Source organism: Cebidichthys violaceus, unplaced genomic scaffold (genome assembly GCF_023349555.1).
Source record: "Cebidichthys violaceus isolate CVI_PGR_0920_01 unplaced genomic scaffold, fCebVio1.0.p SCAF_40, whole genome shotgun sequence".
Classification (NCBI taxonomy): domain Eukaryota; kingdom Metazoa; phylum Chordata; class Actinopteri; order Perciformes; family Stichaeidae; genus Cebidichthys; species Cebidichthys violaceus.
In genome coordinates this window covers 1,427,655-1,447,749 of record NW_027176595.1, presented here as the reverse complement: position 1 = coordinate 1,447,749, position 20,095 = coordinate 1,427,655, and the positions used below count along the sequence as shown (strand labels likewise).

The following is a 20,095-nucleotide window of genomic DNA, read 5'->3' as shown; positions in this document are numbered from 1 at the left end:
GGGAATGACACCTTTAATCCCCTTGTCGTCCATCTTTTGCTGCCGTCTTTATCTACGGCTACAAGGCCGGGAATTCAGCTCGGGCTGGTCAAAATGTGGAAACGCTTCACGAATTTGCGTGTCATCCTTTCGCAGGGGCCATGCTAATCTTCTCTGTATCGATTCCAATTTATTAGATGTGCTGCCTTAGCAAGCACCTTGACTCACAGGCGCCGTCGACCATTTGAACCCCTTGTGGTCTCAACAACACCTTCACAGCGGTGAGGGCCGGAGGGCCGCAATCCCTATGAAGCGTCACAAGAGCGAGGGGTGAGGTCTGTCCCTGGCAGACGTCAATGTGTTTGCCGGCCAATGTGTTAGCCGTGAGTGCCGGCTAATTCTGTCTGACTGTTTAATCCACAAAAAGGATGAGCTCAAAAGTGTCCTGACACTGTGAGCGGGCCGGTGCCCAAGTTGCCTTTTTGGCAGGGGGCCGGACTTTGGCCCTAGGCAGTTCCTTCCTAAGACACACCCCCAGAATTACTGTGAGCCCTTTCTGGCAAACTCTGAGCATCCCTCTGTGAAATCAGCAGTGGGATAAGCCGCACTGTGTAAAGTTGATCATGCCAAATTTGTTATCCTGAGGACGTGGGACAACTTTAAGCCCTTTATTGTGGGAATGACACCTTTAATCCCCTTGTCGTCCATCTTTTGCTGCCGTCTTTATCTACGGCTACAAGGCCGGGAATTCAGCTCGGGCTGGTCAAAATGTGGAAACGCTTCACGAATTTGCGTGTCATCCTTTCGCAGGGGCCATGCTAATCTTCTCTGTATTGATTCCAATTTATTAGATGTGCTGCCTTAGCAAGCACATTGACTCACAGGCGCCGCCGACCATTTGAACCCCTTGTGGTCTCAACAACACCTTCACAGCGGTGAGGACCGGAGGGCCGCAATCCCTATGAAGCGTCACAAGAGCGAGGGGTGAGGTCTGTCCCTGGCAGACGTCAATGTGTTTGCCGGCCAATGTGTTAGCCGTGAGTGCCGGCTAATTCTGTCTGACTGTTTAATCCACAAAAAGGATGAGCTCAAAAGTGTCCTGACACTTTGAGCGGGCCGGTGCCCATGTTGCCTTTTTGGCCGGGGGCTGGACTTTGGCCCTAGGCAGTTCCTTCCTAAGACACACCCCTAGAATTACTGTGAGCCTGTCTGGCAAACTCTGAGCATCCCTCTGTGAAATCAGCAGTGGGATAAGCCGCACTGTGTAAAGTTGATCATGCCAAATTTGTTATCCTGAGGACGTGGGACAACTTTAAGCCCTTTATTGTGGGAATGACACCTTTAATCCCCTTGTCGTCCATCTTTTGCTGCCGTCTTTATCTACGGCTACAAGGCCGGGAATTCAGCTCGGGCTGGTCAAAATGTGGAAACGCTTCACGAATTTGCGTGTCATCCTTTCGCAGGGGCCATGCTAATCTTCTCTGTATTGATTCCAATTTATTAGATGTGCTGCCTTAGCAAGCACATTGACTCACAGGCGCCGCCGACCATTTGAACCCCTTGTTGTCTAAACAACATCTTCACAGCGGTGAGGGCCGGAGGGCCGCAATCCCTATGAAGCGTCACAAGAGCGAGGGGTGAGGTCTGTCCCTGGCAGACGTCAATGTGTTTGCCGGCCAATGTGTTAGCCGTGAGTGCCGGCTAATTCTGTCTGACTGTTTAATCCACAAAAAGGATGAGCTCAAAAGTGTCCTGACACTGTGAGCGGGCCGGTGCCCAAGTTGCCTTTTTGGCAGGGGGCCGGACTTTGGCCCTAGGCAGTTCCTTCCTAAGACACACCCCCAGAATTACTGTGAGCCTGTCTGGCAAACTCTGAGCATCCCTCTGTGAAATCAGCAGTGGGAGAAGCCGCACTGTGTAAAGTTGATCATGCCAAATTTGTTATCCTGAGGACGTGGGACAACTTTAAGCCCTTTATTGTGGGAATGACACCTTTAATCCCCTTGTCGTCCATCTTTTGCTGCCGTCTTTATCTACGGCTACAAGGCCGGGAATTCAGCTCGGGCTGGTCAAAATGTGGAAACGCTTCACGAATTTGCGTGTCATCCTTTCGCAGGGGCCATGCTAATCTTCTCTGTATCGATTCCAATTTATTAGATGTGCTGCCTTAGCAAGCACATTGACTCACAGGCGCCGCCGACCATTTGAACCCCTTGTGGTCTCAACAACACCTTCACAGCGGTGAGGACCGGAGGGCCTCAATCCCTATGAAGCGTCACAAGAGCGAGGGGTGAGGTCTGTCCCTGGCAGACGTCAATGTGTTTGCCGGCCAATGTGTTAGCCGTGAGTGCCGGCTAATTCTGTCTGACTGTTTAATCCACAAAAAGGATGAGCTCAAAAGTGTCCTGACACTTTGAGCGGGCCGGTGCCCATGTTGCCTTTTTGGCCGGGGGCTGGACTTTGGCCCTAGGCAGTTCCTTCCTAAGACACACCCCTAGAATTACTGTGAGCCTGTCTGGCAAACTCTGAGCATCCCTCTGTGAAATCAGCAGTGGGATAAGCCGCACTGTGTAAAGTTGATCATGCCAAATTTGTTATCCTGAGGACGTGGGACAACTTTAAGCCCTTTATTGTGGGAATGACACCTTTAATCCCCTTGTCGTCCATCTTTTGCTGCCGTCTTTATCTACGGCTACAAGGCCGGGAATTCAGCTCGGGCTGGTCAAAATGTGGAAACGCTTCACGAATTTGCGTGTCATCCTTTCGCAGGGGCCATGCTAATCTTCTCTGTATCGATTCCAATTTATTAGATGTGCTGCATTAGCAAGCACATTGACTCACAGGCGCCGCCGACCATTTGAACCCCTTGTTGTCTCAACAACACCTTCACAGCGGTGAGGGCCGGAGGGCCGCAATCCCTATGAAGCGTCACAAGAGCGAGGGGTGAGGTCTGTCCCTGGCAGACGTCAATGTGTTTGCCGGCCAATGTGTTAGCCGTGAGTGCCGGCTAATTCTGTCTGACTGTTTAATCCACAAAAAGGATGAGCTCAAAAGTGTCCTGACACTGTGAGCGGGCCGGTGCCCAAGTTGCCTTTTTGGCAGGGGGCCGGACTTTGGCCCTAGGCAGTTCCTTCCTAAGACACACCCCCAGAATTACTGTGAGCCTGTCTGGCAAACTCTGAGCATCCCTCTGTGAAATCAGCAGTGGGAGAAGCCGCACTGTGTAAAGTTGATCATGCCAAATTTGTTATCCTGAGGACGTGGGACAACTTTAAGCCCTTTATTGTGGGAATGACACCTTTTATCCCCTTGTCGTCCATCTTTTGCTGCCGTCTTTATCTACGGCTACAAGGCGGGAATTCAGCTCGGGCTGGTCAAAATGTGGAAACGCTTCACGAATTTGCGTGTCATCCTTTCGCAGGGGCCATGCTAATCTTCTCTGTATCGATTCCAATTTATTAGATGTGCTGCCTTAGCAAGCACATTGACTCACAGGCGCCGCCGACCATTTGAAGCCCTTGTGGTCTCAACAACACCTTCACAGCGGTGAGGGCCGGAGGGCCGCAATCCCTATGAAGCGTCACAAGAGCGAGGGGTGAGGTCTGTCCCTGGCAGACGTCAATGTGTTTGCCGGCCAATGTGTTAGCCGTGAGTGCCGGCTAATTCTGTCTGACTGTTTAATCCACAAAAAGGATGAGCTCAAAAGTGTCCTGACACTGTGAGCGGGCCGGTGCCCAAGTTGCCTTTTTGGCCGGGGGCTGGACTTTGGCCCTAGGCAGTTCCTTCCTAAGACACACCCCCAGAATTACTGTGAGCCTGTCTGGCAAACTCTGAGCATCCCTCTGTGAAATCAGCAGTGGGATAAGCCGCACTGTGTAAAGTTGATCATGCCAAATTTGTTATCCTGAGGACGTGGGACAACTTTAAGCCCTTTATTGTGGGAATGACACCTTTAATCCCCTTGTCGTCCATCTTTTGCTGCCGTCTTTATCTATGGCTACAAGGCCGGGAATTCAGCTCGGGCTGGTCAAAATGTGGAAACGCTTCACGAATTTGCGTGTCATCCTTTTGCAGGGGCCATGCTAATCTTCTCTGTATCGATTCCAATTTATTAGATGTGCTGCCTTAGCAAGCACATTGACTCACAGGCGCCGCCGACCATTTGAACCCCTTGTTGTCTCAACAACACCTTCACAGCGGTGAGGGCCGGAGGGCCGCAATCCCTATGAAGCGTCACAAGAGCGAGGGGTGAGGTCTGTCCCTGGCAGACGTCAATGTGTTTGCCGGCCAATGTGTTAGCCGTGAGTGCCGGCTAATTCTGTCTGACTGTTTAATCCACAAAAAGGATGAGCTCAAAAGTGTCCTGACACTGTGAGCGGGCCGGTGCCCAAGTTGCCTTTTTGGCAGGGGGCCGGACTTTGGCCCTAGGCAGTTCCTTCCTAAGACACACCCCCAGAATTACTGTGAGCCTGTCTGGCAAACTCTGAGCATCCCTCTGTGAAATCAGCAGTGGGATAAGCCGCACTGTGTAAAGTTGATCATGCCAAATTTGTTATCCTGAGGACGTGGGACAACTTTAAGCCCTTTATTGTGGGAATGACACCTTTAATCCCCTTGTCGTCCATCTTTTGCTGCCGTCTTTATCTACGGCTACAAGGCCGGGAATTCAGCTCGGGCTGGTCAAAATGTGGAAACGCTTCACGAATTTGCGTGTCATCCTTTCGCAGGGGCCATGCTAATCTTCTCTGTATCGATTCCAATTTATTAGATGTGCTGCCTTAGCAAGCACCTTGACTCACAGGCGCCGTCGACCATTTGAACCCCTTGTGGTCTCAACAACACCTTCACAGCGGTGAGGGCCGGAGGGCCGCAATCCCTATGAAGCGTCACAAGAGCGAGGGGTGAGGTCTGTCCCTGGCAGACGTCAATGTGTTTGCCGGCCAATGTGTTAGCCGTGAGTGCCGGCTAATTCTGTCTGACTGTTTAATCCACAAAAAGGATGAGCTCAAAAGTGTCCTGACACTGTGAGCGGGCCGGTGCCCAAGTTGCCTTTTTGGCAGGGGGCCGGACTTTGGCCCTAGGCAGTTCCTTCCTAAGACACACCCCCAGAATTACTGTGAGCCCTTTCTGGCAAACTCTGAGCATCCCTCTGTGAAATCAGCAGTGGGATAAGCCGCACTGTGTAAAGTTGATCATGCCAAATTTGTTATCCTGAGGACGTGGGACAACTTTAAGCCCTTTATTGTGGGAATGACACCTTTAATCCCCTTGTCGTCCATCTTTTGCTGCCGTCTTTATCTACGGCTACAAGGCCGGGAATTCAGCTCGGGCTGGTCAAAATGTGGAAACGCTTCACGAATTTGCGTGTCATCCTTTCGCAGGGGCCATGCTAATCTTCTCTGTATTGATTCCAATTTATTAGATGTGCTGCCTTAGCAAGCACATTGACTCACAGGCGCCGCCGACCATTTGAACCCCTTGTGGTCTCAACAACACCTTCACAGCGGTGAGGACCGGAGGGCCGCAATCCCTATGAAGCGTCACAAGAGCGAGGGGTGAGGTCTGTCCCTGGCAGACGTCAATGTGTTTGCCGGCCAATGTGTTAGCCGTGAGTGCCGGCTAATTCTGTCTGACTGTTTAATCCACAAAAAGGATGAGCTCAAAAGTGTCCTGACACTTTGAGCGGGCCGGTGCCCATGTTGCCTTTTTGGCCGGGGGCTGGACTTTGGCCCTAGGCAGTTCCTTCCTAAGACACACCCCTAGAATTACTGTGAGCCTGTCTGGCAAACTCTGAGCATCCCTCTGTGAAATCAGCAGTGGGATAAGCCGCACTGTGTAAAGTTGATCATGCCAAATTTGTTATCCTGAGGACGTGGGACAACTTTAAGCCCTTTATTGTGGGAATGACACCTTTAATCCCCTTGTCGTCCATCTTTTGCTGCCGTCTTTATCTACGGCTACAAGGCCGGGAATTCAGCTCGGGCTGGTCAAAATGTGGAAACGCTTCACGAATTTGCGTGTCATCCTTTCGCAGGGGCCATGCTAATCTTCTCTGTATTGATTCCAATTTATTAGATGTGCTGCCTTAGCAAGCACATTGACTCACAGGCGCCGCCGACCATTTGAACCCCTTGTTGTCTAAACAACATCTTCACAGCGGTGAGGGCCGGAGGGCCGCAATCCCTATGAAGCGTCACAAGAGCGAGGGGTGAGGTCTGTCCCTGGCAGACGTCAATGTGTTTGCCGGCCAATGTGTTAGCCGTGAGTGCCGGCTAATTCTGTCTGACTGTTTAATCCACAAAAAGGATGAGCTCAAAAGTGTCCTGACACTGTGAGCGGGCCGGTGCCCAAGTTGCCTTTTTGGCAGGGGGCCGGACTTTGGCCCTAGGCAGTTCCTTCCTAAGACACACCCCCAGAATTACTGTGAGCCTGTCTGGCAAACTCTGAGCATCCCTCTGTGAAATCAGCAGTGGGAGAAGCCGCACTGTGTAAAGTTGATCATGCCAAATTTGTTATCCTGAGGACGTGGGACAACTTTAAGCCCTTTATTGTGGGAATGACACCTTTAATCCCCTTGTCGTCCATCTTTTGCTGCCGTCTTTATCTACGGCTACAAGGCCGGGAATTCAGCTCGGGCTGGTCAAAATGTGGAAACGCTTCACGAATTTGCGTGTCATCCTTTCGCAGGGGCCATGCTAATCTTCTCTGTATCGATTCCAATTTATTAGATGTGCTGCCTTAGCAAGCACATTGACTCACAGGCGCCGCCGACCATTTGAACCCCTTGTGGTCTCAACAACACCTTCACAGCGGTGAGGGCCGGAGGGCCGCAATCCCTATGAAGCGTCACAAGAGCGAGGGGTGAGGTCTGTCCCTGGCAGACGTCAATGTGTTTGCCGGCCAATGTGTTAGCCGTGAGTGCCGGCTAATTCTGTCTGACTGTTTAATCCACAAAAAGGATGAGCTCAAAAGTGTCCTGACACTGTGAGCGGGCCGGTGCCCAAGTTGCCTTTTTGGCAGGGGGCCGGACTTTGGCCCTAGGCAGTTCCTTCCTAAGACACACCCCCAGAATTACTGTGAGCCCTTTCTGGCAAACTCTGAGCATCCCTCTGTGAAATCAGCAGTGGGATAAGCCGCACTGTGTAAAGTTGATCATGCCAAATTTGTTATCCTGAGGACGTGGGACAACTTTAAGCCCTTTATTGTGGGAATGACACCTTTAATCCCCTTGTCGTCCATCTTTTGCTGCCGTCTTTATCTACGGCTACAAGGCCGGGAATTCAGCTCGGGCTGGTCAAAATGTGGAAACGCTTCACGAATTTGCGTGTCATCCTTTCGCAGGGGCCATGCTAATCTTCTCTGTATTGATTCCAATTTATTAGATGTGCTGCCTTAGCAAGCACATTGACTCACAGGCGCCGCCGACCATTTGAACCCCTTGTGGTCTCAACAACACCTTCACAGCGGTGAGGACCGGAGGGCCTCAATCCCTATGAAGCGTCACAAGAGCGAGGGGTGAGGTCTGTCCCTGGCAGACGTCAATGTGTTTGCCGGCCAATGTGTTAGCCGTGAGTGCCGGCTAATTCTGTCTGACTGTTTAATCCACAAAAAGGATGAGCTCAAAAGTGTCCTGACACTTTGAGCGGGCCGGTGCCCATGTTGCCTTTTTGGCCGGGGGCTGGACTTTGGCCCTAGGCAGTTCCTTCCTAAGACACACCCCTAGAATTACTGTGAGCCTGTCTGGCAAACTCTGAGCATCCCTCTGTGAAATCAGCAGTGGGATAAGCCGCACTGTGTAAAGTTGATCATGCCAAATTTGTTATCCTGAGGACGTGGGACAACTTTAAGCCCTTTATTGTGGGAATGACACCTTTAATCCCCTTGTCGTCCATCTTTTGCTGCCGTCTTTATCTACGGCTACAAGGCCGGGAATTCAGCTCGGGCTGGTCAAAATGTGGAAACGCTTCACGAATTTGCGTGTCATCCTTTCGCAGGGGCCATGCTAATCTTCTCTGTATCGATTCCAATTTATTAGATGTGCTGCATTAGCAAGCACATTGACTCACAGGCGCCGCCGACCATTTGAACCCCTTGTTGTCTCAACAACACCTTCACAGCGGTGAGGGCCGGAGGGCCGCAATCCCTATGAAGCGTCACAAGAGCGAGGGGTGAGGTCTGTCCCTGGCAGACGTCAATGTGTTTGCCGGCCAATGTGTTAGCCGTGAGTGCCGGCTAATTCTGTCTGACTGTTTAATCCACAAAAAGGATGAGCTCAAAAGTGTCCTGACACTGTGAGCGGGCCGGTGCCCAAGTTGCCTTTTTGGCCGGGGGCTGGACTTTGGCCCTAGGCAGTTCCTTCCTAAGACACACCCCCAGAATTACTGTGAGCCTGTCTGGCAAACTCTGAGCATCCCTCTGTGAAATCAGCAGTGGGAGAAGCCGCACTGTGTAAAGTTGATCATGCCAAATTTGTTATCCTGAGGACGTGGGACAACTTTAAGCCCTTTATTGTGGGAATGACACCTTTAATCCCCTTGTCGTCCATCTTTTGCTGCCGTCTTTATCTACGGCTACAAGGCCGGGAATTCAGCTCGGGCTGGTCAAAATGTGGAAACGCTTCACGAATTTGCGTGTCATCCTTTCGCAGGGGCCATGCTAATCTTCTCTGTATCGATTCCAATTTATTAGATGTGCTGCCTTAGCAAGCACATTGACTCACAGGCGCCGCCGACCATTTGAACCCCTTGTGGTCTCAACAACACCTTCACAGCGGTGAGGACCGGAGGGCCTCAATCCCTATGAAGCGTCACAAGAGCGAGGGGTGAGGTCTGTCCCTGGCAGACGTCAATGTGTTTGCCGGCCAATGTGTTAGCCGTGAGTGCCGGCTAATTCTGTCTGACTGTTTAATCCACAAAAAGGATGAGCTCAAAAGTGTCCTGACACTTTGAGCGGGCCGGTGCCCATGTTGCCTTTTTGGCCGGGGGCTGGACTTTGGCCCTAGGCAGTTCCTTCCTAAGACACACCCCTAGAATTACTGTGAGCCTGTCTGGCAAACTCTGAGCATCCCTCTGTGAAATCAGCAGTGGGATAAGCCGCACTGTGTAAAGTTGATCATGCCAAATTTGTTATCCTGAGGACGTGGGACAACTTTAAGCCCTTTATTGTGGGAATGACACCTTTAATCCCCTTGTCGTCCATCTTTTGCTGCCGTCTTTATCTACGGCTACAAGGCCGGGAATTCAGCTCGGGCTGGTCAAAATGTGGAAACGCTTCACGAATTTGCGTGTCATCCTTTCGCAGGGGCCATGCTAATCTTCTCTGTATCGATTCCAATTTATTAGATGTGCTGCATTAGCAAGCACATTGACTCACAGGCGCCGCCGACCATTTGAACCCCTTGTTGTCTCAACAACACCTTCACAGCGGTGAGGGCCGGAGGGCCGCAATCCCTATGAAGCGTCACAAGAGCGAGGGGTGAGGTCTGTCCCTGGCAGACGTCAATGTGTTTGCCGGCCAATGTGTTAGCCGTGAGTGCCGGCTAATTCTGTCTGACTGTTTAATCCACAAAAAGGATGAGCTCAAAAGTGTCCTGACACTGTGAGCGGGCCGGTGCCCAAGTTGCCTTTTTGGCAGGGGGCCGGACTTTGGCCCTAGGCAGTTCCTTCCTAAGACACACCCCCAGAATTACTGTGAGCCTGTCTGGCAAACTCTGAGCATCCCTCTGTGAAATCAGCAGTGGGAGAAGCCGCACTGTGTAAAGTTGATCATGCCAAATTTGTTATCCTGAGGACGTGGGACAACTTTAAGCCCTTTATTGTGGGAATGACACCTTTTATCCCCTTGTCGTCCATCTTTTGCTGCCGTCTTTATCTACGGCTACAAGGCGGGAATTCAGCTCGGGCTGGTCAAAATGTGGAAACGCTTCACGAATTTGCGTGTCATCCTTTCGCAGGGGCCATGCTAATCTTCTCTGTATCGATTCCAATTTATTAGATGTGCTGCCTTAGCAAGCACATTGACTCACAGGCGCCGCCGACCATTTGAAGCCCTTGTGGTCTCAACAACACCTTCACAGCGGTGAGGGCCGGAGGGCCGCAATCCCTATGAAGCGTCACAAGAGCGAGGGGTGAGGTCTGTCCCTGGCAGACGTCAATGTGTTTGCCGGCCAATGTGTTAGCCGTGAGTGCCGGCTAATTCTGTCTGACTGTTTAATCCACAAAAAGGATGAGCTCAAAAGTGTCCTGACACTGTGAGCGGGCCGGTGCCCAAGTTGCCTTTTTGGCCGGGGGCTGGACTTTGGCCCTAGGCAGTTCCTTCCTAAGACACACCCCCAGAATTACTGTGAGCCTGTCTGGCAAACTCTGAGCATCCCTCTGTGAAATCAGCAGTGGGATAAGCCGCACTGTGTAAAGTTGATCATGCCAAATTTGTTATCCTGAGGACGTGGGACAACTTTAAGCCCTTTATTGTGGGAATGACACCTTTAATCCCCTTGTCGTCCATCTTTTGCTGCCGTCTTTATCTATGGCTACAAGGCCGGGAATTCAGCTCGGGCTGGTCAAAATGTGGAAACGCTTCACGAATTTGCGTGTCATCCTTTTGCAGGGGCCATGCTAATCTTCTCTGTATCGATTCCAATTTATTAGATGTGCTGCCTTAGCAAGCACATTGACTCACAGGCGCCGCCGACCATTTGAACCCCTTGTTGTCTCAACAACACCTTCACAGCGGTGAGGGCCGGAGGGCCGCAATCCCTATGAAGCGTCACAAGAGCGAGGGGTGAGGTCTGTCCCTGGCAGACGTCAATGTGTTTGCCGGCCAATGTGTTAGCCGTGAGTGCCGGCTAATTCTGTCTGACTGTTTAATCCACAAAAAGGATGAGCTCAAAAGTGTCCTGACACTGTGAGCGGGCCGGTGCCCAAGTTGCCTTTTTGGCAGGGGGCCGGACTTTGGCCCTAGGCAGTTCCTTCCTAAGACACACCCCCAGAATTACTGTGAGCCTGTCTGGCAAACTCTGAGCATCCCTCTGTGAAATCAGCAGTGGGATAAGCCGCACTGTGTAAAGTTGATCATGCCAAATTTGTTATCCTGAGGACGTGGGACAACTTTAAGCCCTTTATTGTGGGAATGACACCTTTAATCCCCTTGTCGTCCATCTTTTGCTGCCGTCTTTATCTACGGCTACAAGGCCGGGAATTCAGCTCGGGCTGGTCAAAATGTGGAAACGCTTCACGAATTTGCGTGTCATCCTTTCGCAGGGGCCATGCTAATCTTCTCTGTATCGATTCCAATTTATTAGATGTGCTGCCTTAGCAAGCACATTGACTCACAGGCGCCGCCGACCATTTGAACCCCTTGTGGTCTCAACAACACCTTCACAGCGGTGAGGACCGGAGGGCCTCAATCCCTATGAAGCGTCACAAGAGCGAGGGGTGAGGTCTGTCCCTGGCAGACGTCAATGTGTTTGCCGGCCAATGTGTTAGCCGTGAGTGCCGGCTAATTCTGTCTGACTGTTTAATCCACAAAAAGGATGAGCTCAAAAGTGTCCTGACACTTTGAGCGGGCCGGTGCCCATGTTGCCTTTTTGGCCGGGGGCTGGACTTTGGCCCTAGGCAGTTCCTTCCTAAGACACACCCCTAGAATTACTGTGAGCCTGTCTGGCAAACTCTGAGCATCCCTCTGTGAAATCAGCAGTGGGATAAGCCGCACTGTGTAAAGTTGATCATGCCAAATTTGTTATCCTGAGGACGTGGGACAACTTTAAGCCCTTTATTGTGGGAATGACACCTTTAATCCCCTTGTCGTCCATCTTTTGCTGCCGTCTTTATCTACGGCTACAAGGCCGGGAATTCAGCTCGGGCTGGTCAAAATGTGGAAACGCTTCACGAATTTGCGTGTCATCCTTTCGCAGGGGCCATGCTAATCTTCTCTGTATCGATTCCAATTTATTAGATGTGCTGCATTAGCAAGCACATTGACTCACAGGCGCCGCCGACCATTTGAACCCCTTGTTGTCTCAACAACACCTTCACAGCGGTGAGGGCCGGAGGGCCGCAATCCCTATGAAGCGTCACAAGAGCGAGGGGTGAGGTCTGTCCCTGGCAGACGTCAATGTGTTTGCCGGCCAATGTGTTAGCCGTGAGTGCCGGCTAATTCTGTCTGACTGTTTAATCCACAAAAAGGATGAGCTCAAAAGTGTCCTGACACTGTGAGCGGGCCGGTGCCCAAGTTGCCTTTTTGGCAGGGGGCCGGACTTTGGCCCTAGGCAGTTCCTTCCTAAGACACACCCCCAGAATTACTGTGAGCCTGTCTGGCAAACTCTGAGCATCCCTCTGTGAAATCAGCAGTGGGAGAAGCCGCACTGTGTAAAGTTGATCATGCCAAATTTGTTATCCTGAGGACGTGGGACAACTTTAAGCCCTTTATTGTGGGAATGACACCTTTTATCCCCTTGTCGTCCATCTTTTGCTGCCGTCTTTATCTACGGCTACAAGGCGGGAATTCAGCTCGGGCTGGTCAAAATGTGGAAACGCTTCACGAATTTGCGTGTCATCCTTTCGCAGGGGCCATGCTAATCTTCTCTGTATCGATTCCAATTTATTAGATGTGCTGCCTTAGCAAGCACATTGACTCACAGGCGCCGCCGACCATTTGAAGCCCTTGTGGTCTCAACAACACCTTCACAGCGGTGAGGGCCGGAGGGCCGCAATCCCTATGAAGCGTCACAAGAGCGAGGGGTGAGGTCTGTCCCTGGCAGACGTCAATGTGTTTGCCGGCCAATGTGTTAGCCGTGAGTGCCGGCTAATTCTGTCTGACTGTTTAATCCACAAAAAGGATGAGCTCAAAAGTGTCCTGACACTGTGAGCGGGCCGGTGCCCAAGTTGCCTTTTTGGCCGGGGGCTGGACTTTGGCCCTAGGCAGTTCCTTCCTAAGACACACCCCCAGAATTACTGTGAGCCTGTCTGGCAAACTCTGAGCATCCCTCTGTGAAATCAGCAGTGGGATAAGCCGCACTGTGTAAAGTTGATCATGCCAAATTTGTTATCCTGAGGACGTGGGACAACTTTAAGCCCTTTATTGTGGGAATGACACCTTTAATCCCCTTGTCGTCCATCTTTTGCTGCCGTCTTTATCTATGGCTACAAGGCCGGGAATTCAGCTCGGGCTGGTCAAAATGTGGAAACGCTTCACGAATTTGCGTGTCATCCTTTTGCAGGGGCCATGCTAATCTTCTCTGTATCGATTCCAATTTATTAGATGTGCTGCCTTAGCAAGCACATTGACTCACAGGCGCCGCCGACCATTTGAACCCCTTGTTGTCTCAACAACACCTTCACAGCGGTGAGGGCCGGAGGGCCGCAATCCCTATGAAGCGTCACAAGAGCGAGGGGTGAGGTCTGTCCCTGGCAGACGTCAATGTGTTTGCCGGCCAATGTGTTAGCCGTGAGTGCCGGCTAATTCTGTCTGACTGTTTAATCCACAAAAAGGATGAGCTCAAAAGTGTCCTGACACTGTGAGCGGGCCGGTGCCCAAGTTGCCTTTTTGGCAGGGGGCCGGACTTTGGCCCTAGGCAGTTCCTTCCTAAGACACACCCCCAGAATTACTGTGAGCCTGTCTGGCAAACTCTGAGCATCCCTCTGTGAAATCAGCAGTGGGATAAGCCGCACTGTGTAAAGTTGATCATGCCAAATTTGTTATCCTGAGGACGTGGGACAACTTTAAGCCCTTTATTGTGGGAATGACACCTTTAATCCCCTTGTCGTCCATCTTTTGCTGCCGTCTTTATCTACGGCTACAACGCCGGGAATTCAGCTCGGGCTGGTCAAAATGTGGAAACGCTTCACGAATTTGCGTGTCATCCTTTTGCAGGGGCCATGCTAATCTTCTCTGTATTGATTCCAATTTATTAGATGTGCTGCCTTAGCAAGCACATTGACTCACAGGCGCCGCCGACCATTTGAACCCCTTGTTGTCTCAACAACACCTTCACAGCGGTGAGGGCCGGAGGGCCGCAATCCCTATGAAGCGTCACAAGAGCGAGGGGTGAGGTCTGTCCCTGGCAGACGTCAATGTGTTTGCCGGCCAATGTGTTAGCCGTGAGTGCCGGCTAATTCTGTCTGACTGTTTAATCCACAAAAAGGATGAGCTCAAAAGTGTCCTGACACTGTGAGCGGGCCGGTGCCCAAGTTGCCTTTTTGGCAGGGGGCCGGACTTTGGCCCTAGGCAGTTCCTTCCTAAGACACACCCCCAGAATTACTGTGAGCCTGTCTGGCAAACTCTGAGCATCCCTCTGTGAAATCAGCAGTGGGAGAAGCCGCACTGTGTAAAGTTGATCATGCCAAATTTGTTATCCTGAGGACGTGGGACAACTTTAAGCCTTTTATTGTGGGAATGACACCTTTAATCCCCTTGTCGTCCATCTTTTGCTGCCGTCTTTATCTATGGCTACAAGGCCGGGAATTCAGCTCGGGCTGGTCAAAATGTGGAAACGCTTCACGAATTTGCGTGTCATCCTTTCGCAGGGGCCATGCTAATCTTCTCTGTATCGATTCCAATTTATTAGATGTGCTGCCTTAGCAAGCACATTGACCCACAGGCGCCGCCGACCATTTGAACCCCTTGTTGTCTCAACAACACCTTCACAGCGGTGAGGGCCGGAGGGCCGCAATCCCTATGAAGCGTCACAAGAGCGAGGGGTGAGGTCTGTCCCTGGCAGACGTCAATGTGTTTGCCGGCCAATGTGTTAGCCGTGAGTGCCGGCTAATTCTGTCTGACTGTTTAATCCACAAAAAGGATGAGCTCAAAAGTGTCCTGACACTGTGAGCGGGCCGGTGCCCAAGTTGCCTTTTTGGCAGGGGGCCGGACTTTGGCCCTAGGCAGTTCCTTCCTAAGACACACCCCCAGAATTACTGTGAGCCTGTCTGGCAAACTCTGAGCATCCCTCTGTGAAATCAGCAGTGGGATAAGCCGCACTGTGTAAAGTTGATCATGCCAAATTTGTTATCCTGAGGACGTGGGACAACTTTAAGCCCTTTATTGTGGGAATGACACCTTTAATCCCCTTGTCGTCCATCTTTTGCTGCCGTCTTTATCTACGGCTACAAGGCCGGGAATTCAGCTCGGGCTGGTCAAAATGTGGAAACGCTTCACGAATTTGCGTGTCATCCTTTCGCAGGGGCCATGCTAATCTTCTCTGTATCGATTCCAATTTATTAGATGTGCTGCCTTAGCAAGCACATTGACTCACAGGCGCCGCCGACCATTTGAACCCCTTGTTGTCTCAACAACACCTTCACAGCGGTGAGGGCCGGAGGGCCGCAATCCCTATGAAGCGTCACAAGAGCGAGGGGTGAGGTCTGTCCCTGGCAGACGTCAATGTGTTTGCCGGCCAATGTGTTAGCCGTGAGTGCCGGCTAATTCTGTCTGACTGTTTAATCCACAAAAAGGATGAGCTCAAAAGTGTCCTGACACTGTGAGCGGGCCGGTGCCCAAGTTGCCTTTTTGGCAGGGGGCCGGACTTTGGCCCTAGGCAGTTCCTTCCTAAGACACACCCCCAGAATTACTGTGAGCCCTTTCTGGCAAACTCTGAGCATCCCTCTGTGAAATCAGCAGTGGGATAAGCCGCACTGTGTAAAGTTGATCATGCCAAATTTGTTATCCTGAGGACGTGGGACAACTTTAAGCCCTTTATTGTGGGAATGACACCTTTTATCCCCTTGTCGTCCATCTTTTGCTGCCGTCTTTATCTACGGCTACAAGGCGGGAATTCAGCTCGGGCTGGTCAAAATGTGGAAATGCTTCACGAATTTGCGTGTCATCCTTTCGCAGGGGCCATGCTAATCTTCTCTGTATCGATTCCAATTTATTAGATGTGCTGCCTTAGCAAGCACATTGCCTCACAGGCGCCGCCGACCATTTGAAGCCCTTGTGGTCTCAACAACACCTTCACAGCGGTGAGGGCCGGAGGGCCGCAATCCCTATGAAGCGTCACAAGAGCGAGGGGTGAGGTCTGTCCCTGGCAGACGTCAATGTGTTTGCCGGCCAATGTGTTAGCCGTGAGTGCCGGCTAATTCTGTCTGACTGTTTAATCCACAAAAAGGATGAGCTCAAAAGTGTCCTGACACTGTGAGCGGGCCGGTGCCCAAGTTGCCTTTTTGGCCGGGGGCTGGACTTTGGCCCTAGGCAGTTCCTTCCTAAGACACACCCCCAGAATTACTGTGAGCCTGTCTGGCAAACTCTGAGCATCCCTCTGTGAAATCAGCAGTGGGATAAGCCGCACTGTGTAAAGTTGATCATGCCAAATTTGTTATCCTGAGGACGTGGGACAACTTTAAGCCCTTTATTGTGGGAATGACACCTTTAATTCCCTTGTTGTCCATCTTTTGCTGCCGTCTTTATCTACGGCTACAAGGCCGGGAATTCAGCTCGGGCTGGTCAAAATGTGGAAACGCTTCACGAATTTGCGTGTCATCCTTTCGCAGGGGCCATGCTAATCTTCTCTGTATCGATTCCAATTTATTAGATGTGCTGCCTTAGCAAGCACATTGACTCACAGGCGCCGCCGAATATTTGAACCCCTTGTGGTCTCAACAACACCTTCACAGCGGTGAGGGCCGGAGGGCCGCAATCCCTATGAAGCGTCACAAGAGCGAGGGGTGAGGTCTGTCCCTGGCAGACGTCAATGTGTTTGCCGGCCAATGTGTTAGCCGTGAGTGCCGGCTAATTCTGTCTGACTGTTTAATCCACAAAAAGGATGAGCTCAAAAGTGTCCTGACACTGTAAGCGGGCCGGTGCCCAAGTTGCCTTTTTGGCAGGGGGCCGGACTTTGGCCCTAGGCAGTTCCTTCCTAAGACACACCCCCAGAATTACTGTGAGCCTGTCTGGCAAACTCTGAGCATCCCTCTGTGAAATCAGCAGTGGGAGAAGCCGCACTGTGTAAAGTTGATCATGCCAAATTTGTTATCCTGAGGACGTGGGACAACTTTAAGCCTTTTATTGTGGGAATGACACCTTTAATCCCCTTGTTGTCCATCTTTTGCTGCCGTCTTTATCTATGGCTACAAGGCCGGGAATTCAGCTCGGGCTGGTCAAAATGTGGAAACGCTTCACGAATTTGCGTGTCATCCTTTTGCAGGGGCCATGCTAATCTTCTCTGTATCGATTCCAATTTATTAGATGTGCTGCCTTAGCAAGCACATTGACTCACAGGCGCCGCCGACCATTTGAACCCCTTGTTGTCTCAACAACACCTTCACAGCGGTGAGGGCCGGAGGGCCGCAATCCCTATGAAGCGTCACAAGAGCGAGGGGTGAGGTCTGTCCCTGGCAGACGTCAATGTGTTTGCCGGCCAATGTGTTAGCCGTGAGTGCCGGCTAATTCTGTCTGACTGTTTAATCCACAAAAAGGATGAGCTCAAAAGTGTCCTGACACTGTGAGCGGGCCGGTGCCCAAGTTGCCTTTTTGGCCGGGGGCTGGACTTTGGCCCTAGGCAGTTCCTTCCTAAGACACACCCCCAGAATTACTGTGAGCCTGTCTGGCAAACTCTGAGCATCCCTCTGTGAAATCAGCAGTGGGAGAAGCCGCACTGTGTAAAGTTGATCATGCCAAATTTGTTATCCTGAGGACGTGGGACAACTTTAAGCCCTTTATTGTGGGAATGACACCTTTAATCCCCTTGTCGTCCATCTTTTGCTGCCGTCTTTATCTACGGCTACAAGGCCGGGAATTCAGCTCGGGCTGGTCAAAATGTGGAAACGCTTCACGAATTTGCGTGTCATCCTTTCGCAGGGGCCATGCTAATCTTCTCTGTATCGATTCCAATTTATTAGATGTGCTGCCTTAGCAAGCACATTGACTCACAGGCGCCGCCGACCATTTGAACCCCTTGTGGTCTCAACAACACCTTCACAGCGGTGAGGACCGGAGGGCCTCAATCCCTATGAAGCGTCACAAGAGCGAGGGGTGAGGTCTGTCCCTGGCAGACGTCAATGTGTTTGCCGGCCAATGTGTTAGCCGTGAGTGCCGGCTAATTCTGTCTGACTGTTTAATCCACAAAAAGGATGAGCTCAAAAGTGTCCTGACACTTTGAGCGGGCCGGTGCCCATGTTGCCTTTTTGGCCGGGGGCTGGACTTTGGCCCTAGGCAGTTCCTTCCTAAGACACACCCCTAGAATTACTGTGAGCCTGTCTGGCAAACTCTGAGCATCCCTCTGTGAAATCAGCAGTGGGATAAGCCGCACTGTGTAAAGTTGATCATGCCAAATTTGTTATCCTGAGGACGTGGGACAACTTTAAGCCCTTTATTGTGGGAATGACACCTTTAATCCCCTTGTCGTCCATCTTTTGCTGCCGTCTTTATCTACGGCTACAAGGCCGGGAATTCAGCTCGGGCTGGTCAAAATGTGGAAACGCTTCACGAATTTGCGTGTCATCCTTTCGCAGGGGCCATGCTAATCTTCTCTGTATCGATTCCAATTTATTAGATGTGCTGCATTAGCAAGCACATTGACTCACAGGCGCCGCCGACCATTTGAACCCCTTGTTGTCTCAACAACACCTTCACAGCGGTGAGGGCCGGAGGGCCGCAATCCCTATGAAGCGTCACAAGAGCGAGGGGTGAGGTCTGTCCCTGGCAGACGTCAATGTGTTTGCCGGCCAATGTGTTAGCCGTGAGTGCCGGCTAATTCTGTCTGACTGTTTAATCCACAAAAAGGATGAGCTCAAAAGTGTCCTGACACTGTGAGCGGGCCGGTGCCCAAGTTGCCTTTTTGGCAGGGGGCCGGACTTTGGCCCTAGGCAGTTCCTTCCTAAGACACACCCCCAGAATTACTGTGAGCCTGTCTGGCAAACTCTGAGCATCCCTCTGTGAAATCAGCAGTGGGAGAAGCCGCACTGTGTAAAGTTGATCATGCCAAATTTGTTATCCTGAGGACGTGGGACAACTTTAAGCCCTTTATTGTGGGAATGACACCTTTTATCCCCTTGTCGTCCATCTTTTGCTGCCGTCTTTATCTACGGCTACAAGGCGGGAATTCAGCTCGGGCTGGTCAAAATGTGGAAACGCTTCACGAATTTGCGTGTCATCCTTTCGCAGGGGCCATGCTAATCTTCTCTGTATCGATTCCAATTTATTAGATGTGCTGCCTTAGCAAGCACATTGACTCACAGGCGCCGCCGACCATTTGAAGCCCTTGTGGTCTCAACAACACCTTCACAGCGGTGAGGGCCGGAGGGCCGCAATCCCTATGAAGCGTCACAAGAGCGAGGGGTGAGGTCTGTCCCTGGCAGACGTCAATGTGTTTGCCGGCCAATGTGTTAGCCGTGAGTGCCGGCTAATTCTGTCTGACTGTTTAATCCACAAAAAGGATGAGCTCAAAAGTGTCCTGACACTGTGAGCGGGCCGGTGCCCAAGTTGCCTTTTTGGCCGGGGGCTGGACTTTGGCCCTAGGCAGTTCCTTCCTAAGACACACCCCCAGAATTACTGTGAGCCTGTCTGGCAAACTCTGAGCATCCCTCTGTGAAATCAGCAGTGGGATAAGCCGCACTGTGTAAAGTTGATCATGCCAAATTTGTTATCCTGAGGACGTGGGACAACTTTAAGCCCTTTATTGTGGGAATGACACCTTTAATCCCCTTGTCGTCCATCTTTTGCTGCCGTCTTTATCTATGGCTACAAGGCCGGGAATTCAGCTCGGGCTGGTCAAAATGTGGAAACGCTTCACGAATTTGCGTGTCATCCTTTTGCAGGGGCCATGCTAATCTTCTCTGTATCGATTCCAATTTATTAGATGTGCTGCCTTAGCAAGCACATTGACTCACAGGCGCCGCCGACCATTTGAACCCCTTGTTGTCTCAACAACACCTTCACAGCGGTGAGGGCCGGAGGGCCGCAATCCCTATGAAGCGTCACAAGAGCGAGGGGTGAGGTCTGTCCCTGGCAGACGTCAATGTGTTTGCCGGCCAATGTGTTAGCCGTGAGTGCCGGCTAATTCTGTCTGACTGTTTAATCCACAAAAAGGATGAGCTCAAAAGTGTCCTGACACTGTGAGCGGGCCGGTGCCCAAGTTGCCTTTTTGGCAGGGGGCCGGACTTTGGCCCTAGGCAGTTCCTTCCTAAGA

At 51.5% G+C, this 20,095-nt stretch overlaps 31 non-coding genes across 31 annotated transcripts; all 31 read right to left on the bottom strand.

Annotated features, from left to right (window-relative positions):
- Positions 1 to 90: 90 nt before the first annotated feature.
- Positions 91 to 197, bottom strand: LOC137885793 (U6 spliceosomal RNA). The gene has a single exon (XR_011104908.1). It is a non-coding gene; the product is annotated as a U6 spliceosomal RNA (small nuclear RNA).
- A 547-nt stretch (positions 198 to 744) lies between these two features.
- Positions 745 to 851, bottom strand: LOC137885743 (U6 spliceosomal RNA). Its single transcript, XR_011104858.1, has one exon. It is a non-coding gene; the product is annotated as a U6 spliceosomal RNA (small nuclear RNA).
- A 546-nt stretch (positions 852 to 1,397) lies between these two features.
- Positions 1,398 to 1,504, bottom strand: LOC137885742 (U6 spliceosomal RNA). The gene has a single exon (XR_011104857.1). It is a non-coding gene; the product is annotated as a U6 spliceosomal RNA (small nuclear RNA).
- Positions 1,505 to 2,050: 546 nt separating this feature from the next.
- Positions 2,051 to 2,157, bottom strand: LOC137885792 (U6 spliceosomal RNA). The gene has a single exon (XR_011104907.1). It is a non-coding gene; the product is annotated as a U6 spliceosomal RNA (small nuclear RNA).
- A 546-nt stretch (positions 2,158 to 2,703) lies between these two features.
- On the bottom strand, positions 2,704 to 2,810 carry LOC137885749 (U6 spliceosomal RNA). The gene has a single exon (XR_011104864.1). It is a non-coding gene; the product is annotated as a U6 spliceosomal RNA (small nuclear RNA).
- A 545-nt stretch (positions 2,811 to 3,355) lies between these two features.
- LOC137885791 (U6 spliceosomal RNA) lies at positions 3,356 to 3,462 on the bottom strand. Its single transcript, XR_011104906.1, has one exon. It is a non-coding gene; the product is annotated as a U6 spliceosomal RNA (small nuclear RNA).
- Positions 3,463 to 4,008: 546 nt separating this feature from the next.
- On the bottom strand, positions 4,009 to 4,115 carry LOC137885764 (U6 spliceosomal RNA). The gene has a single exon (XR_011104879.1). It is a non-coding gene; the product is annotated as a U6 spliceosomal RNA (small nuclear RNA).
- Positions 4,116 to 4,661: 546 nt separating this feature from the next.
- Positions 4,662 to 4,768, bottom strand: LOC137885790 (U6 spliceosomal RNA). The gene has a single exon (XR_011104905.1). It is a non-coding gene; the product is annotated as a U6 spliceosomal RNA (small nuclear RNA).
- Positions 4,769 to 5,315: 547 nt separating this feature from the next.
- LOC137885741 (U6 spliceosomal RNA) lies at positions 5,316 to 5,422 on the bottom strand. Its single transcript, XR_011104856.1, has one exon. It is a non-coding gene; the product is annotated as a U6 spliceosomal RNA (small nuclear RNA).
- A 546-nt stretch (positions 5,423 to 5,968) lies between these two features.
- On the bottom strand, positions 5,969 to 6,075 carry LOC137885740 (U6 spliceosomal RNA). Its single transcript, XR_011104855.1, has one exon. It is a non-coding gene; the product is annotated as a U6 spliceosomal RNA (small nuclear RNA).
- A 546-nt stretch (positions 6,076 to 6,621) lies between these two features.
- Positions 6,622 to 6,728, bottom strand: LOC137885789 (U6 spliceosomal RNA). The gene has a single exon (XR_011104904.1). It is a non-coding gene; the product is annotated as a U6 spliceosomal RNA (small nuclear RNA).
- A 547-nt stretch (positions 6,729 to 7,275) lies between these two features.
- Positions 7,276 to 7,382, bottom strand: LOC137885739 (U6 spliceosomal RNA). Its single transcript, XR_011104854.1, has one exon. It is a non-coding gene; the product is annotated as a U6 spliceosomal RNA (small nuclear RNA).
- A 546-nt stretch (positions 7,383 to 7,928) lies between these two features.
- On the bottom strand, positions 7,929 to 8,035 carry LOC137885738 (U6 spliceosomal RNA). The gene has a single exon (XR_011104853.1). It is a non-coding gene; the product is annotated as a U6 spliceosomal RNA (small nuclear RNA).
- A 546-nt stretch (positions 8,036 to 8,581) lies between these two features.
- On the bottom strand, positions 8,582 to 8,688 carry LOC137885788 (U6 spliceosomal RNA). Its single transcript, XR_011104903.1, has one exon. It is a non-coding gene; the product is annotated as a U6 spliceosomal RNA (small nuclear RNA).
- Positions 8,689 to 9,234: 546 nt separating this feature from the next.
- LOC137885798 (U6 spliceosomal RNA) lies at positions 9,235 to 9,341 on the bottom strand. The gene has a single exon (XR_011104913.1). It is a non-coding gene; the product is annotated as a U6 spliceosomal RNA (small nuclear RNA).
- A 545-nt stretch (positions 9,342 to 9,886) lies between these two features.
- Positions 9,887 to 9,993, bottom strand: LOC137885786 (U6 spliceosomal RNA). Its single transcript, XR_011104901.1, has one exon. It is a non-coding gene; the product is annotated as a U6 spliceosomal RNA (small nuclear RNA).
- A 546-nt stretch (positions 9,994 to 10,539) lies between these two features.
- LOC137885763 (U6 spliceosomal RNA) lies at positions 10,540 to 10,646 on the bottom strand. The gene has a single exon (XR_011104878.1). It is a non-coding gene; the product is annotated as a U6 spliceosomal RNA (small nuclear RNA).
- Positions 10,647 to 11,192: 546 nt separating this feature from the next.
- Positions 11,193 to 11,299, bottom strand: LOC137885785 (U6 spliceosomal RNA). The gene has a single exon (XR_011104900.1). It is a non-coding gene; the product is annotated as a U6 spliceosomal RNA (small nuclear RNA).
- A 546-nt stretch (positions 11,300 to 11,845) lies between these two features.
- LOC137885787 (U6 spliceosomal RNA) lies at positions 11,846 to 11,952 on the bottom strand. The gene has a single exon (XR_011104902.1). It is a non-coding gene; the product is annotated as a U6 spliceosomal RNA (small nuclear RNA).
- A 545-nt stretch (positions 11,953 to 12,497) lies between these two features.
- Positions 12,498 to 12,604, bottom strand: LOC137885784 (U6 spliceosomal RNA). Its single transcript, XR_011104899.1, has one exon. It is a non-coding gene; the product is annotated as a U6 spliceosomal RNA (small nuclear RNA).
- A 546-nt stretch (positions 12,605 to 13,150) lies between these two features.
- LOC137885762 (U6 spliceosomal RNA) lies at positions 13,151 to 13,257 on the bottom strand. Its single transcript, XR_011104877.1, has one exon. It is a non-coding gene; the product is annotated as a U6 spliceosomal RNA (small nuclear RNA).
- Positions 13,258 to 13,803: 546 nt separating this feature from the next.
- LOC137885734 (U6 spliceosomal RNA) lies at positions 13,804 to 13,910 on the bottom strand. Its single transcript, XR_011104850.1, has one exon. It is a non-coding gene; the product is annotated as a U6 spliceosomal RNA (small nuclear RNA).
- A 546-nt stretch (positions 13,911 to 14,456) lies between these two features.
- On the bottom strand, positions 14,457 to 14,563 carry LOC137885783 (U6 spliceosomal RNA). The gene has a single exon (XR_011104898.1). It is a non-coding gene; the product is annotated as a U6 spliceosomal RNA (small nuclear RNA).
- Positions 14,564 to 15,109: 546 nt separating this feature from the next.
- LOC137885782 (U6 spliceosomal RNA) lies at positions 15,110 to 15,216 on the bottom strand. The gene has a single exon (XR_011104897.1). It is a non-coding gene; the product is annotated as a U6 spliceosomal RNA (small nuclear RNA).
- A 546-nt stretch (positions 15,217 to 15,762) lies between these two features.
- Positions 15,763 to 15,869, bottom strand: LOC137885802 (U6 spliceosomal RNA). The gene has a single exon (XR_011104917.1). It is a non-coding gene; the product is annotated as a U6 spliceosomal RNA (small nuclear RNA).
- Positions 15,870 to 16,415: 546 nt separating this feature from the next.
- On the bottom strand, positions 16,416 to 16,522 carry LOC137885781 (U6 spliceosomal RNA). The gene has a single exon (XR_011104896.1). It is a non-coding gene; the product is annotated as a U6 spliceosomal RNA (small nuclear RNA).
- Positions 16,523 to 17,068: 546 nt separating this feature from the next.
- On the bottom strand, positions 17,069 to 17,175 carry LOC137885761 (U6 spliceosomal RNA). The gene has a single exon (XR_011104876.1). It is a non-coding gene; the product is annotated as a U6 spliceosomal RNA (small nuclear RNA).
- Positions 17,176 to 17,721: 546 nt separating this feature from the next.
- On the bottom strand, positions 17,722 to 17,828 carry LOC137885780 (U6 spliceosomal RNA). The gene has a single exon (XR_011104895.1). It is a non-coding gene; the product is annotated as a U6 spliceosomal RNA (small nuclear RNA).
- A 546-nt stretch (positions 17,829 to 18,374) lies between these two features.
- LOC137885776 (U6 spliceosomal RNA) lies at positions 18,375 to 18,481 on the bottom strand. The gene has a single exon (XR_011104891.1). It is a non-coding gene; the product is annotated as a U6 spliceosomal RNA (small nuclear RNA).
- A 545-nt stretch (positions 18,482 to 19,026) lies between these two features.
- LOC137885779 (U6 spliceosomal RNA) lies at positions 19,027 to 19,133 on the bottom strand. The gene has a single exon (XR_011104894.1). It is a non-coding gene; the product is annotated as a U6 spliceosomal RNA (small nuclear RNA).
- A 546-nt stretch (positions 19,134 to 19,679) lies between these two features.
- Positions 19,680 to 19,786, bottom strand: LOC137885760 (U6 spliceosomal RNA). Its single transcript, XR_011104875.1, has one exon. It is a non-coding gene; the product is annotated as a U6 spliceosomal RNA (small nuclear RNA).
- Between the last annotated feature and the right edge of the window lie 309 nt (positions 19,787 to 20,095).